Consider the following 18,036-nt stretch of genomic DNA (forward strand, 5'->3'; position numbering starts at 1 on the left):
GGACGCCATCATCGACTTTGCGTCATCGAAGCATAATATCAGCAAGGACCTCAAGAGGAGCTTGCAGAAACTTCGAAAGTCGATGCTGGACGCCAAGCTGGAGAGGGTGGTCGAGACGGCCAAATGTAAACCCGTGAAATCGGTGGAGTCGAGGTCTACCCAGACTGAGGCCCAAGGATTCGCGGACTCGGGCAAGGTCGAATCGATCGAGGGAGTGCCAGCGAAGACGGTGGTGCCAAAGTCTACCCAGACTGAGGCTCAAGTATTTGCGGGTACGTCAGGTGACTGCTCCAACGGAGCAGACACAAAAACGGGGGAGACAGTCTCTAGGGGATGATCTCCCTGGGGGCCACTCCAAAACGCGGAGGGTTACTACCCCGAACAAGGGTAGTGGGGCTGGGAAGCTGAACCTCGGCCAGATACCTCCAAAACCGGGGGAGGAAGGACCTGGAAAGGTCCGTCCACTCAGGAAAGACGGTGGTAAGGGGTTACGGCAGGCTGAAAGTTCTCAGCTGCACCAGACCAGGGAAATTGAGGGGGATGACGCATCCTGGACCCTGGTCAAGAACAAGAGGAAACCGAAGACGCCAAGGGCCGAAAAGAAGGCCCAGCCGAATGAGGGTAGCAAGAAGTCTAGGGTAGGCGCCAATCGCTCCAGGGGCGATTCCCTAGTCATCACGGCGGACGAGGCTAAGTACTCGGACGTTTTGAAGGCGATGAGGAGTGACGTCAAGCTCGGTGAACTCGGCGCCGACGTACGTCGAATAAGACGTACCCGGATGGGCGAGATGATCCTCGAGCTGAAGCGGGGCGTCTCGTAAAAGGGCGCCGCCTACAAGAAGTTGACGGAGGAAGTTCTAGGCGAGACGGTCAAGGTGAGGGCACTCACTACGGAGGTGAATCTAAGGGTTAAAGACCTGGACGAGATCACCGAAGTCGAAGAGCTCGTTACGGCACTGCGGCGACAGTGTGAAGTGGAGACGCCCACCGCAGCCGTTCAGCTATGGAAAGGTCCGGCAGGGACGCAGGTAGCATTGGTTCGGCTATCTGCAGCAGACGCCTCCAAGGTAGTCAAGTTAGGGAGCGTCAAGGTGGGATGGTCGGTATGCCCTGTGGGCATATATGCGCAACCCGAAGTTTGCCTCAAGTGCCAGGAACCGGGGCACAAGCAATGGGACTGCAAAGGCCCTGACAGAAGCAATCTCTGCCGACGCTGCGGATTGGAGGGACATAAGGCACAATGCTGCACGAACCCTCCCAATTGTTTGATTTGTTCCAGCAAAGCTGTGAACAGCAAGCACCCCATGGGGGTTTGATGTGCCCGGCGTTTAAGCGTGCTGCAAAATCACAGTGCAGGTAACGCAGCTGGCTTGCTCGGCCTCGCCCGAGTGTTTGGTGTGCGCAGGTTTAGAGGAAACGGCGGAACACGTGTTGTTCGTGTGCTCACGTTTTCGCGCAATGCGTGACCACATGCTTGCCACATGTGGTCTGGACACTACCCCGGACAACCTAGTTCGGAGGATGTGTAAAGATGAAGTTGGCTGGAACGCCATTTTATCGGCTATCGCCCAAATCGTCTCGGAGCTACACAGAAGGTGGCGCGTGGACTCAAGGATGGCTAGTTCAGGCGCAAAAAAGAGGTGGTCCAAGGGTTCGGAGTCGGCTTCATGGGTCATACCGGTGGTCATGCTCTGTGGTCGAACTCAATCCTTTTATCGAACAAGTGGCCGCGCAAAGAACAACATGGTATCGTCGCTTTCGCGGCGTTGGTCAACCGGGCGGGTTCCGAGCCCGAGGATGGAAAGGGGTCCTCGTCAAGGCTGGGGCAGGCGTAGGCACCGCGTTGGCAAGTCCCTCTGTGTGCTGGCGAATAGGCCCTATCGCAGAAAGGTCAATTTGGGGTGCACACGGCATCATCATTCTTGATACCAGTCGTGCAGAGGGAAGCAGGCGCGAAGTCGACCCTGCCCACCTTCCGAGGACATAGGGCGTGGTAAGGCCACCTGGAAAGCCGGCAACGCGCTGGCACGATACCATGGTGTTCTTCTAAAAAAGCGAGTTACGATGTTCGGTGCTGCAAGGACACGCAGCTAACCTCGAGGGTGCGTTGTGCACTGGCCCCCCTTTGAAGCATTACTTTCTGGTTGTACCGAAGGGACTATGGGCTTGGCGGCAATGGAAACGGCTTAGCAGGTCGGGAATATAATCCTGCCTCCCTCGGTGATCCCTAACCCCGCATTTCCTGGTCAACCCAGGATGTCTGTTGAGCAGATTCCCCCTCCATTGCTTAGGAAGAAAAAAAAGGGGTTTGTTGCCCAGTATGAAAAACAGAGAGAACATGATTTTGTTCTTACGAATATAAACTTGAAAAAAAATATTGATATTGGGGTCTGAGTGGTTCGGAAAAAGAAGAGCCGACCCGAAGGTGTAATGATTCTTTTGGAAAAGGGGAATTTAATTCAAAGCCCAGTTGAAAGAAAGAGGAAAATATTGACTGATTGATTTTGTTAGAGTATACTTAAAATCAAAAAGTAATACTTACTACTCACTTCTCTCTATTCATTTATCACTACTCACTTCTCACTTATCACTTTTCATGTTTCACTTCTGACTTATAACTTATTATATCTCACTTCTGACTTCTCATTTCTCACTTATCACTTTTCACTTCTAACTAACTTCTAAGTCTTCGAATTTCTCACTTCTAACTTCTCACTTATCATTTTTTATTTCCCACTACTCACTTCTCATTTTACATTCCTTACTATTCACTTTTCACTTATCACTTCAAATTTCTCACTTCTCATTTTTAATTTCACTCTTCTCACTTCTCACTATTTATTTCTCACTTCTCACTTCACACATCGCACTGCTCTCTTCTCATTTTTTACTTTTCACTTCTCGCTTATAACATCTTATATGTCACTTGTGACTTCTTATTTCTCACTTGTCACTTTTTACTTCTATCTTCTAACTTTTCACTTTTTATTATTTATTCGCACTTCAAATTTCTCACTTCTCATTTTTTACTTCCCACTACTCACTTCTCACTTTTTACTTTTCACTTCTCACTATTCATTTCTCACTTCTCATTTTTCATCCATTGATCCTCACTTCTCACTTATTACTTACTACATCTCACTTCTCACTTATAAATTTTCTTTTAACTTTTAGCTTTTTACTTTTCACTTTTTACTTTTTATCTTTCATTATTCCCTTCGAACTTTGATTTTATCACTTTTAACTACTGTCTTATCATTTCTTACTTCCCATTACTCAAATTCTCACTTCTTATTATCTCATTTCTCACTACTCATTTCTCACTTCTAACTTCTTTTATCTTCACTTCTAACTCCTCATTTCTCACTTCTCGCTTATCACATTTCACATCCAACTTCTAACTATATCTTGCATGCAACTGTTTCAGCATCGAGACAGCGAGGTGAAAATGCATTGGAAAATTACTTCGACATAGAGAATATCGAGCAAGGGAGATGTTGAATTACGGAGGGAACGCAGTTTGCTAGATTCAAGGGACTTTTTAATTTCACCGAGTAAAGAAAAATATCGAGATACAGAACATCGAGTTAGGGAGAGTTCACTGTAACTGGAGACCCAGTTAGTTATTGTTATAAGAGTTATTGTATCTATAAGTGATAAAATGATCCCGATTGACCGATGAACCAAGTTCCAGAAAAACGTTGGCAGGAGTTTCGCGAGTATCGAACTCGTCAACACCGGATTAGCAATCCTACGCCTTTGCTCGAGGAGCTAACTTGAGTCCCGAAGTTATTCCTAATGATTAATAAAAAGTCACACGAGTCAGAGAGAAACTCTGTCTAATGAAACAAAATACATCAACGACTTGCATGGGTTCAACAGCTACGAGAATATAACTTGTTTTTCACTTACAGTCCCAGTAATTAGCAACTTTTATCAAACTGTTGCACGCTTTTTGCAATGTGATTTATTGCTCACGATAAAGCAACGAGGTTCATTCTCAGAAACTGTCAATAGTAATATAATGAATGCTTGCACTGGGTCAGGCTTAATCCTTTAATGGATGTGACTCGTTCAAGGGTTGTAAATAAATCTACTGCTCCTTTAAATCTGAAGCAATTGTGTGATGTCTATTCACATTATCATGTTCCTACCTTTTTCCTAATTGACTTATGGGCTTAGTAAGTTGATTCAATTAGTTTTTTATTCGAGATTTTTAGAGCTTAGAAGTCTCGATGTATTAGCCTATTATAGAAAGACACAAGCTCAATTGAAATGCATATTGTGAAGAACCGTCGAATTAACGTTGATGACATCGACATCTCCCGTTTTCAAACAATGTTGTGACCTCCACTGTCTTTGATTGGCAATCAACGTAGGGGAAGGAGGGGCAATATGCCCTAGCTAAGCAAACACTGCTCTATTGTCTCATTTGTAACGCTATTCATGGGTATATTTACATTATGCATCAGTTAAACAAGATAGCTAGTTGATGCCATTCAAAAATTGTCAAAAATCTCAATCATATTGATAATATTTACATTTAAAAAAAGTGGTGATATTCTGTTGCCGGAAAACTCATGAGGCAAAACGCCATTGAGCTGGCAGCTCCTAGGGGACAAAGTACCACGCGTCGGCGAATCAGCATTCTAGTATGGATAGTCCGTGGAGACGCAAGTACTTTGTAGGTTATTGCCACTAGGGCGTTTTGCCTCGCCAAAATGTTAGATGTTTCTTCAAAATGTGGAAATTTTCGGTTTTTCCGACCTTCCCATGCATTTTTTTGAAACTTTCTTCGCCTATCCTACATAATTTTAGATCTAGTTTTGTTACGGACATCTTAATGACGGTAAATATGAGGGAAACCACAAAAGGCGTTTTGCATCGGGGGGGCGTTTTGGGGCCTCTTCCCCTATTTATACACGAGTTGACAGCAACCATCTGTCTACACCCACTGAAGCTGACATCAGCACCAGATAATCGCTCGTAAAGTGACGCGATCCACAAACTTTGGCTCTGCTCGTTACGATTCCAATCGATCCAAAAACTATTTAAATTACCATTAAGTTTTTCGAAATTAATTCGGCGATGTCGTTCGCAATATCATGATGTGACTTTTATTAGCACTCGTCTGGGAATCCGGCAGCGGCACCCACTCGACAGTTTACGGCGATGGACTGAAATCGAAAGCTTTCGAAACGCCGACTAATCATGCGGAAACTCGATTCAACGTTCAGCCACGACCAACTTTGGTATCCTTTCCCTCGTGTATCGACAACATTTTTCCACTTATTCAATTCAGTAACCGAGTGTGTGTCAGTTAATTACACAGCTTCAAGGATCGAATTAATTTGAAAATTGGTCTTGCGTGCAAAATTGAAAATGTGCTTCGATTGCAATAAGTACATATTCCCTTTGAACTTGACGGAAAACGTGAGGGTTTCGGTGTGGATTACGGCCCAGTAAAAGTCGGTCGTAATCACTACGCTAAACGGTAGCGCTCAAATTGCTGAATCGGAGCAGTAGCTGCGAAACGACACGGCGGGTGTGTTATTGGTTGGATTCCCTGGCCCAGTATTGTAACAAAATACCACCCGTAAAGAGGAAAAACGGTGGGGTAGCGCATGCTGGCAGAAGTAAAATGTTTATCAAGATTGATGCTTTTAATTAAATCAGGATTATTCGAATTTGCAACGCCTTGAAATGGGATCAGCAATAAATGAAAAACGAAGAGCTGGGTACTGAGTTTGTTTTTTTTTTATGACGAGGGTGAGGAGGAAAATACCTACCAATATGTGCTCGTTTGCGATTCAAACCGAACGGTATTAATACAGATTTTCTCCTTCACGCACTCAATCACATCTCCATTTTTGCCTTTTCTCATACGAAATAGGACTGAAAGGCTGTAATATTATTTCAAAGCTTAATCTTAGAATGTGCAGAATCTTGTGGCCCAAAGAACGGGGCGCGTTTTGACAGTTAACCCACGTATTTTCTGATGGACCTTAAAGGGCCGAATGCCATTTACTAGAGTTTCCATTTCCCGGCCATTTTCGTTGTCCCGGGATTCGGGATGAACTTGTTCGTATATCCCGGGAAATCCCGGGATCCCGGGATTTTTCGATGTTTTCTTAGAAAACTTATTTTTTGATTTAATAACGATTTTATTCAATGTTCAGGGGTAAAGTTCATATTTTAGAAAGGCCAGATAATACAGAGCTCAAATTGGAACTCAATTCAATTCTAATTTTTCTCGGAAGGTAGAATATATGATCGAATATATGATCGCCGAGTCCGAAAAGAAAGGTTCGCTGGCGGTTGAAGTCGGCTTGACTGTTTGCATTCTTTTGAATATGCATTGAGTTTAAACAGTTGCTGGGATTGCATTCAATACCCTAGTGACGGAAGATGGAAGATGCGCAGTATATTCGTACTGGGCCCATAACCTATTCGAGATATGGGAACCCCCTCACAAAGAAAACACAATACTAGAGTATCCTCCAACCCATGGCAGGCTACTAATTGATACTACTCTTGAACTGATCGCTTCCTTATCTTGATGTTAATCATTATTTTAGCATAATCGCTGATAAAGTTAATTGTGCTCAACGTTCTACGCGATAAAGATTAATCAACTCAGATATTATCGGAGTTCGATAATTTAACGTAAGTTAACTCGATAATTGATCGATAATGGGGTTAATAGATTACGCGATTAAAGTTGGTATACAATTTTGACAGATAGACAAATTGTATACCAACTTTAATCGCGATTGCAGCCTGTTGACCAGAGTTGATTTTGATCGAAGCGATACACTCTAGAATTAATGTCTGACACTCTACGGAATCAAGAAAAGTGAGGTATTCTGTTGATTGTTTAGTGATATTTCACAATGCCGCATAGGTGTTCTGATAAGAACTACCCAGACAGATGTACATCACTTCTACCGCCGATGCATGATAACTTTCTACTTGTCAATCCTTCTTATCGAATAAACAAGGATAAGCAATTGGAGTCGGAATCCCTCGGCAACATGTTCTGATCCAAGCTCTAAAACAATATTTGATGCAGCGACCTGCATTACTGAATTCTAGGCTTAGAGTACCTGCACCGAGTAAAAATACTCTCCATGAATTGGTGAACTAATCTCGTCCCCTATTCAGTATGGTTCGGTTAGACTGAGGAATTTTGTCTGTTTTGTTTGTTTTGACTGAGGAATTTTAAAATAATCGTTTAACTGGGTGTTTTGCATCTTCAAAATAGAAGTTTTGTTAATCATACTAAATTAAACAGTTAAGACATTAAAAATATTCTCAGATTATTTACTATGGAAAACTATATTTTCTGTGAAGGTGATCTATTAACTATCTCCGATATTTTCATGTCTGTTCCTCTCTTACTAATTTAATAGGCCTACCAAATAAACGAACTTGGAAAAAAAATCATGTCAGATGGGAGGTATAAAAATATGATATGAGTTTAGCACCTAAGTTGGGTTTCGCGTTCAAAACAAATAACTTTTGTAAGGAGAAAAATTACACTGTTTGCGAACCGGAAATGAAACAGTATTTTTTGTCCCGGGTATCCCGGGATTTCAAAAATAATATCCCGGGAATCGGGAAATCCCGAATTTTCCAAAATCCCGGGATTTTTTGTCCCGGGATGTCCCGGGATGGAAACTCTACCATTTACCAACTAATCGACAAATTACTATGGATCTAAGTGTTTTGTTTTTTTTTGTAAAGATTCTAGTCCATGTGTTGTAGTCATATTTGTCAAGCTCATCCAGGCATCCATCAAACTGATCAGATATTGACAGGATATCAGGCAGATTTGACAAAAAATATCATTATAACGAAAAGATCAGGGGTAAAACCTAATAAAAACTGATAGCTTTGGCATTAATAGCATTCGCCAGGAAAGATGAATCCGTTCAAAATTTCAGATTACGTTTTTAAATCAAACGAGTCAACGGCATTTACTAGCATAAACAGAGATTGAATCCAAAAGAGAATGAAAAAATCTCTCACTTGTCATTTCTGTATACATATACGATATTTAGCATACCGTAGAAGTCTTTTTTCGCATGCTGTCATTATGAAGAACTGATCTGGGAGGTTTTACCCCATGATACATTGTTTTAGAAAGCTCCAAACGCGGGGGCACTAGCGAGGTTGAATGTGGTTCTTCTGAACGATAGTCAAGCATTAACGTTCAGAGGATCAAGAGGCGGAGTCGTTTATCGACCTAGCTTCTGCATTACAGGTGGATGAAGATTGGAGACGGGTATTCGTCTAGAGATCATCAAGACGTTCGCTTCTGTGTTAACGTGGAAACGCAAGACAAGCTAGCTCGGTTGATCCACAATGGAGGAAATTGCTGTTGGATCCCGATCTACTCGCAGAGCCCTGCGTTGGGATGTTACTGCGGAAGGCCTGAGTCGTGAGCAATGGACCGCTATACTGTAAAAAGCGTGTGACACATCCATGTCCAGGCAAGTTCAACACATAGGCGGCCGTCAACCGGTGTTAAGAACGCATGTAAATAATGTTGCGCGTGCCCGGGCAGAGGTGGACCGACTGAAGAGACGGAGACAAGAATCTGAGCTACGAAATCAAGCGATGCAAGTGAGCCTGCTTCGATAAACTGTGCTGGATGACGAATGATACCCCTTAGGGAATGCATACAGCCGGAGCCGTAGAGCTTAGAGTAGCGTAGAGCTCCAGCGGCCTTGGCGAAATCTTTATCGGACGCCCCTTTTTTAAGTAAGTAAAATTTACGATAATTCGCATTTTGAGAACAATATTAATGAAAGGAAAATGGTTTATCTTCACTCGCTGGCCGTCTTCGATTGTTTGTCGCGTAGGTATGGAAGCGGCAATGCAACCTTTCCTTTTAATCCTTTTAAAATTTCTCTTTGCGCAATCCCTTGACTTCAGCGCCCTCTGCAGGCTGACAACTTTGGTGATGACCAATAATGCCAACAGCGCGCTACGATGGCGCTGCATACAGGACTAATATCACACCCCGTGAGTAGTCCTCAGATTTGTTAGTCAGGATAGTGGATGGGTTTGTTTCCTACACCGTACAAGTCCAACGATAGATAATGATAAACCACAGACAAACAGACACAACACTTGAAAAAATTTCATCACACACTGATTTACCGGCCAATTTAGTTGACCAACCACTCACTCTTGGCGTGCGAATCGGTTTTGCTCGAGTTTGACGTTTGCTCACTATCGCCATCTAGTCCATAGTTTGCCTAAGTTGTGACACACAACAGATGTCGTTAGTGTTTGAATAACTATAAATTTGATCCACCGTCTAAGACAAGTTAAGTACGAGTTAAGGGCAACTGAAGTTCGCCGGAACGATGAACAACCCTGGACTGCGGTTGTAAATCCCAAGAAGACGAAGCGACGAGCGAAAGAAGCCGCAAGGAGGCATGTGGAACGCAGCTTATATCTGCTAAGAAGGATAGAGCCCGTGTTGCAAAGGGTGCGCCTTCCAATGACAACGGTAAGCGGAAAGACAGAGGCGAAGCGATCATTATCAAGTCTGATGATAAAAGCTATGCCGATGTCTTGAAGGCCATGAGGAGCGATGATAAGCTTACTGGCCTAGGAGGCGACGTCAACTGCATCCGTCGAACGCGGAAAGGCGAGATAATTCTCGTCCTAAAGCGCGATGCTGCTCAGAAGAGTGCTGAGTATAAAAAGTTGACAGAGGAGGTACTGGGCGATGGGGTTCAAGTGAGAGCCCTATGCCCAGTATCGGTCATCCAGTGCCGCGGCCTGGATGAAATAACCGAAGCTGCGGACCTGGTGGACGCGCTGAGAGATCATTGCAACGTCCAACTCCAGGAATCCGAGATTCGGTTACGTAATAGCTTTGCTGGGATGCAGGTTGCCACATTCCAAGTGCCTCTGGCTGATGCCAAGAAGGTACTAGATAAGGCTAAGCTGAAGGTGGGCTGGTCGGTATGCTCGTTGAGCATAATCCAGCCACCTCAGTCCTGCTATAGGTGCCTCGGCTACGGTCATAAATCCTTTGACTGTCGGGGTCCTGACCGTAGTAAGCTATGCCGCAGGTGTGGAGCTGAGGGCCACAAAGCTCGCACCTGTCAGGAAGCCGCACCTGGAGGTGTCTGATCTGTCCCCTTGACAACAGACACCGGTGCACAGGCCTGTCCGGCCTCTAGAAGGGTCCAAACATGCAATTAACACAGCTAAACTTAAACCACTGCGATGCAGCGCAAGCGCTGCTACAACAGTCGGTTACTGAGTTAAAGCTGATGTTGCCTTGCTGTCCGACCCGTATAGCATCCCTGTTGGAACCGGCAGTTGGGTTGCTGACAAGTCCGGATCGGTGACAATCTGGACTTGCGGGCGGTTCCCCATTCAGGAGATAATATCATCTCCTAACGGCTGTTCGGCCACATTGAGAGTTGACGTAAAGCCAATGCCAACTTCTCTCCACGAACAGCCGTGTGGTGTCGGCAGCTGGTTATCTGGCTAAGAATAACATTACGGATTGCCTGTTCCAGTGGTAAAGTCCACCATACAGGTGACCCCTAATTCTCGGTGTGATTCGGTTGTATGCTTACCGTGCCTACGAATGAATAGTTAGGGTGGTCTAATAATAACCTAACCGCAAACGGAGCCTGTGAAGCACCACGACCCCCTTCACAGTATTTAGCCCTCGCTGCGCTAACCAGAGCTATGGCGTAGTTTTTGCTTCTCCGAGTTGACTTTTTGCTTCTCTCGGCTACTCTTGTTCAATCTCAACTTGAGGTTAAATAAGAGTAGGGTTATGAATATGTGTTTTAATTAGTTTTCAACAAATTGTCACCTATATGGATTCGCATTATGCGTTTTTTACAATGTGCATTATGTATATATGTTACCTATATGGATTCGCATTATGCGTTTTTTACAATGTCCTTTGTGTATGTTACCTATATGGATTCGCATTATGCGTTTTTTCACAGTGTACTCTGTGTTTCGTCTTTGACGTTCGGCTTCAGCTACTCTTGTTTAATCTCAACTTGAGTTTGAATAAGGGTGGGATTATTAATGTTTTTTACTTAGTTTTTCAACAAATTTTCACCTATATGAATTCGCATTATGCGTTTTTTTACAATGTACTTTGTGTTTGTCACCTACATATGGATTCGTATTATACGTTTTTCAAAGTGTAATCTGTGTTTCGTCTTTGATATTTGGTTTCAGCTACTCTTGTTTAATCTCACCTTGAGGTTGAATAAGGGTGGGGTTATGAAAATGTTTTTTTTTACTTAGTTTTTTTCAACAAATTGTCACCTATATGGATTCGCATTATGCGTTTTTTTTTTACAATGTACTTTGTGTATGTTACCTTTATGGATTCGCATTATGCGTTTTTCACAGTGTACTGTGTGTCTCGTCCTTGACGTTCGTCTTTGGCTACTCTTGTTCAATCTCAACGTGAGGTTAAATAAGAGTGGGGTTATGGATATGTGTTTTACTTAGTTTTCAACAAATTGTCACCTATATGGATTCGCATTATGCGTTTTTTTTACAATGTACTCTGCGTATGTTACCTATATGGATTCGCATTATGCGTTTTCACAGTGTACTCTGTGTTTCGTTCTTGACGTTCGAGTTCGGCTACTCTTGTTCAATCTCAACGAGAGGTTCAATAATAATGGAGTTATGAATATGTGTTTTACTTAGTTTTCAACAAATTGCCACTTATATGGATTCGCATTATGCGTTTTTCACAGTGCACTCTGTGTTTCGTCTTTGACGTTCGTCCATTGTTACGTCCTCTGTGTTTTTGTGACCTCTCTTTAGTCCCTAGCTGAATGCGTGTGAGTCTACATAATTGGCTTTCCTATAAATGGTTCCATTCTCCTTTCCAACTTCACTTCCTCTTCCTTTCCCCTTTTCACTTCCTTTTCCGTCAGGTAAATGATGAGAAAGGCCAGTGAAGGCGACGGCACAAATCTCCCAAATTGAGGGGAACGTGCCTCCTGAGCCGACGTTCTGATACCTGATAATCGATCAACAATTAAAAACGAATCATTATCCCAGATCGCTACTGCACTGTTTAATAAACCCACAACATCATACGAACAGGGACGATTGTGTAAACAACAGTGAAGTCATGTACAAGCCTATGGTCTACGTTAACAACTTGACGGATCGAATAGCTAAAACTTTTAACCCTTATACGGCCAACAAAAAAACACACGTTGATGGCCGACAGGGTACCCGTGTTCCCATAAATTGATATTCTCAATTTTCAACCGATTTGGATAATTTTGACAGTTTTGGAAACAGAAACTCATATACTTTTTGCCAATTGTCAAGATTGACAGCTTATGTCCATGGCTATACAAGAAATCTTTTAAGTAAGGCTTAAGAGTCTGCACGCGTAACCAAAGGCCATTCAACCAGTTTCAAATATGCTACAAGCTCTTTGTGCATCTTAGAATTGAAGATGTTCACAGTATATGCTTCGGGTAATGCAAAAAATCCCTGAAGTGAGGTCTCAGTCATCCGAGAAATCTCTGGAGAAAAGCCTAAGGATCTACTCGTGTAACCAAACGCCCATTATCCAAATTCAAATAAGGTACATGCTCTTTGTGGTACTTAGCATATAATGCGTTCACAGTATATGTTCCGAGTCATCCAAGAAATCTCTGGAGAAAGGCCTTAAGGTCCACACTCGTAACCATGGGTCTATGGACTTGTCTCAAAAGTGCTAAATGCTCTTTGTGCTCCCTGAAATCAAATGTGATCACTACATATGTTCTGCTCTATCGAAGAAATCTCTTGGATAAGTCCTCAGTCATATGAGAAATCCCTGGAGAAAGGCTATAGAGTCTACACGCGTAACTGAAGGTCTGTCAATTGGTTTCAAAAGTGGTACATGTCCTTGAAAAATAATACGATCACAACATATGTACTGCAAAACCTCTTTTTGCGCCCAAAACAGGGGAGCGTAAATGGAATCAGAGCGTAAAAAAAGGAGCGTTATTTCGAATTTTGAGCGTAAAAAGAGGGAGCGCTATTTGGAATTTGGAGCGTAAAAAAAGTTTGCCATTTTTTAGGTAAGCAAAGTTTGATATTTAACTTACTTTTAGTCTTAAGATGCGTCTTTATTTCGGTATTAGGGTCGTCCAAATTGTTTTCGTTATCATGGTCGTCCAATTTTTTGAGTGCTGAGGCCTTTAGATGTTCTTGGTACGCCGAGAAATCAAGAAGTCATAACGTTCATCATCATTTTCAAGTATTTAAAGTTTTTCGAGATCCTCCTGGAGCTTGGACCTATGTGTTTTGTGCTTAAAAATAGAGCGCCTTCATTGCATATGTTCATGGTCATCCCAAAAAAAAAACTGGAAAAGGCCTTAAGATCTACACGCGTAACCAGAGATTTTTTAGATTGTTTCAAAAGTGGTACATACCCTTTGTGGTACATAGAATAGAGCGCCTTTATTGCATTGGTTCATGGTCATCCGAGAAAACCCTGGAATAGGCCTTCAAATCTGAAAAAGCCAAAGGTCTTCCAAAAAAGCTAGAATAGGCCTCAGGACCTTCACACGTAACCAGATACCTTTCGGATTGTTTCAAAAGTGGCATATGCCGTTTGTGGTACATAGAATAGCATATTAGGTTGGTTCAAAAAATCGATTTTGCTCCACAGTGCTCATCTGATTCTTTACCATGTTCTGAGTGACCTCTGAAAATTTGAGCTCATTTGGATTAAAACTGATTTAGCACAAGCCGTTTCAAGGTTGCATGCAAATTAGTATGGGGAAATTTATTTTTTCATTACACTGTTAATGACGCTTCCCAATCAAGCGCATGTTAAAAGAAAACCTACATAGCTAAAAGGAATACTCAACAGCTTTCACTCAGTGAAAACCGCATATCAATTAATCGTTCCAATAATTAGTAATCGAATTTCAGTACCGTGGTTTTCTGGAGCTAATTGCATAACTCATCAACAGGCAACATTGCTGCTCGTGGCGCGAAAGATAGCACACACAAATTCAGGCTACTATGTTGCACTGCACATTTCAGTGATGCCCTCAAAGAAGTTTAATGATCATGACTAAAGATTCGCAACCTGTCTTAAAATCGATTACTAATTATTGGGACGATTAATCAACATGCGGTTTTCGTTGGATGAAAGCTGTTGCGTATCCCTTTTAGCCATGTAGGTTTTCTTTTAACCTGCGCTTAATGGGGAAACGTCATTAACAGTATAATGAAAAAATAAATTTCCCCATACTAATTTGCATGCAAACTTGAAACGGCTTGTGCTAAATCAGTTTTGATCCAAATGAGCTCAAATTTTCAGAGGACACTCAGAACATGGTAAAGAATCAGATGAGCACTGTGGAGCAAAATCGATTTTTTAAACCACCCTAATAGCATATGCATATGTTCATGGTTATCCAAGAAAACCCTTCAACAATTCTTAAGAGCTCAACGCCAGAGTTCTTTTGGCATATTGAAAAGTTATACATGGTACATATAGAATATAATGCATCCAATTCAAACGTTCATGATCATCCGAAAAACTATGAAGTAAGGCATTAGGATCTACACCAGAGATATATCAGCCTGTTTTAAATTTGGTACTTGTCCTTTGTTGTCATGGTCATAGACTACCTGGAGCCCACGACAACAACAAGAACTACTTGGAATACAAACATATACCAAGAAGTTGTCACGCAACTTGTTTATTCTTCGATAAATGCCTCCATTACGGAGATTGATCCGAAGACCTGTATGGAGTTCGTAGACAACGACGGCAATTACAACAGCTATGAACTCGGCCGACTAAAAGAGAGAACTGCTCTTTTACTGCATTCGGTCGATAACAACCATCGTTTCGATTACGATAGAGCGGAGACAATGGACCACCATTGAAGATTCTCCGCTTTTCCCGGTCTGGAAATGTGTCATGTTACCAACACTGACAGAACGGTAAACAAACAAAGCAAATGTGACAGTTTAAGTACAACATACGACAACACACTCACGGCATTTTCTAAAAATTGATAATTACAAAATGACAGTTGAAAACGAATATTACTGACTATTATCAGAGTAGTGAATAAGCACCAATTTTAATAATAAACCATGGAAAAGTCGGGCATAGAAGAAACTTGTCGTTTTAATTGCCAGTAAAGATTGAAAGCCGAAAATTTATTAGTGAGATTGAAACAAAGTTATAAATTTGACGAGTAAGTGTTCCACGTGCTATGTCTGTTGGTCTGTGGATAAAAGATGAACTCATCGCTGCTGAAAAAATTGAAACTGGGCACCGGGTCTACATAGACAAGATCCCACACCTGGTACTCAAACAAGCAATACTTGCTGATCCGGACATGTTCAAAAGCTGCCTGCCATTCTGTCGAAGGCAAATTAACAGACCGTTGAAAAAAGCGAAAACTGGTGTTGTTGCCGAAGCCTGGGAAGTCCCATGGGAACCCTTCGGGTTACAGACCAATCTGCTTACTCTACAAAACTGGTAAGTACTTAAAAATGTTAATCCCGATCAGGTTAGAAGTGTACACCGAGGGCGCTGGTGGCTTATCAGGTAATTTGTTCGGTTTCCATAAGGGCCGATCTACCGTCTACGCAATTGCGAGGTAGCTATTTATTTGTTTACTCCGACTAAGGCTGGGATGGACATTGTAGTACATAAAAGTCCAACTTGGTACATGGCTACACGTCGCTCACGCATTCTACGGAGAGTTCGCATATCGTCTTTCATCTAATCGACCTACCTTGCTCGCTGTGCACCTCGCCTTCTTGCGTCCGTCGAATTTTGTCGAGAACCGTTTCCACCGGATTACTGTCTGACATTTTAACTACGTGCCCGACCCACGTGCTAAGCAGCGAGACGGCAATGTCCCAGTGGGCGATGTAATGCCAATAAGAAGAAGAAGAAGAAGAAGATAGTCATGGGTACAGCGGCGGATTCTATTCGATCTTAGCGTCTTGCGGAACCCATAGTAGCAACATGGCAGGTATTTCCGTCCATCGTCGTAGGCGTAGGGGCTAAAACCAACGAAAGCAACGTACATTTGCTAGAACTCCACTATAGCAGAACGTTTCTCCTGAGCTTACGATTTGGTACGTATGAGTTTTACAAAAAAGCGTCTCTTTTATTGGTTTTCGAGACTATGATGAACAGACGAAAATACCTGCCGTGTCCCTATGTACGATTTTCAGCCATGATGTGTCTTCCACTACTGGTATCACTTTCGTTGGTCACCAGTGAGATCAAGACAAGGCTCAAGTACACGAATTCTTCACCTCGATTTCGTCACCACGCCACCACCTCCAAGCTCCAAAGCGATGCCTTATATCAGGCACGAAAGGCCTTCACCTTGTCGTAACCCTCTGTGCGTTTCAAAGGGACTAGATAATGTCTCTAAAACTCGAACTGCGCACATCATTAGATCCATCGTCACCTTGATAAATCGTTTATCCAGAAATTCGTGTAGTTCGGAAAAGGTATTGGAGGGTAACCGCCCCTTCGGTGGGCTTTAATCCCACGACCCCAGTACGGTAGACAGGTGCTTTCCCTACTAAGCTACGAGGGACCTCCGTCGTCCTCCTTTTCCGAACTAAATCTATCACATGTTGTGCATATGCATAATCGAGTTTCAGACATAGTAATTAATTTCCACTCCGGGTGGCTTAATAGGCAATAACTTTGAATGTACTTTATTTCGATCGATTATTCAATCGATTACTTCGTGCTGCCCGAACATATTCGTTCGCGATTTCGAATGCACAAGGTATGAGCGTGGACATCACAATGCATTAGCTGCCATAGCTGGTCTCGATCGACTGTATCATCGTTTGTATTCGCAGCATGCTTCACAGCCGTATCTAAACAGCTCTCCTGGTAGTTGGTCAACCCCAGGGACTTTGTTGTTGTTCAGTCAGCCCTGGAGATCCGGAGCTGAAAAACGTATGACTTGCGTGCTCCCCCCATCACCATACCGCCTCCTGCTACATCGCCATTCAGGTACTTTTCGTAGTATTGCTACCACCTTTGGATCACCTCAAACTCGTTCATAAGAAGATTTCCATTCATGCCCTTACATATGTCAGGCTGTGGCACGTGGTCCTTACGTGAAAGGTTCAACTTCTCAAAGAACTTTCGTGTGTTAGCACTTTTCCTCCTGCCTGTTTGTATCGTGATTCGTTCGCCTTTGCGCGGTGTTGCAGCAATCTCACCCATGCTGCATTCTTCTCCTTTTCCAACTGCTCACATTTGCCGCCATACTAGTCGTTTCTATGATCCAGGGACATCTGTAGCGATTGCGGTGCTTCCAGTGGCCTGAGGAGGGATCGTCAAGCCTTTGGACATAATCTCTGTTGCCCCAGCTGTATGAAGTGTACAAAGAAGAAAACATTGTAAATCGTATAAAACAGCGGTTCTCAACCTTTTTCTGGAGAGGTACCCCTTTCGAGGTTTTACATTCATTGAGGTACCCCCCATCGTACGAGATATATTGCACTCCAAAAAGTTGTCTGGTTTTCCAATTCAAATCAATTTATACATACTTTGAGGACTTTTGGAAGCTTCTGAGGTTAATAAAAGGAGGCCTTCAAGCATATTTAAAACAAGTTTCCGAGTTTCTTAAATGGAGGCTTCCGTGTCTTTTGAAAGTAGGTTTCCGAGGCTCTTAGACCACCCTTCTGAGCCCCTTAGAAGGAGGCTTCTAAGCCTATTGCAGCTTGCGAGCCTTTGAAAAGAAGGTTCGGAGCCACTTGAAAGGCGGCTTCTGACTCTTGACTTGAGACTCTTGAAAGGTGGCTTCCGAACCTCTTGAAAAAAGGCTTCCAAGTCTCTCGAAAAGAGACTTCTGAACCTCATGAAAGGAGACTTCCAAACCTCATGAAAGGAGGTTTCTGAGGCTCTCAGAAGGAGGCTTCTGAGCATTTTGCAAGGACGCTTCTGAACCTCTTAAAAGGAGGCTTCCACGCCTATTGAAAAAAGGCTTGCGAGCCTTA

Source organism: Armigeres subalbatus, chromosome 1 (genome assembly GCF_024139115.2).
Source record: "Armigeres subalbatus isolate Guangzhou_Male chromosome 1, GZ_Asu_2, whole genome shotgun sequence".
NCBI classification, from domain to species: domain Eukaryota; kingdom Metazoa; phylum Arthropoda; class Insecta; order Diptera; family Culicidae; genus Armigeres; species Armigeres subalbatus.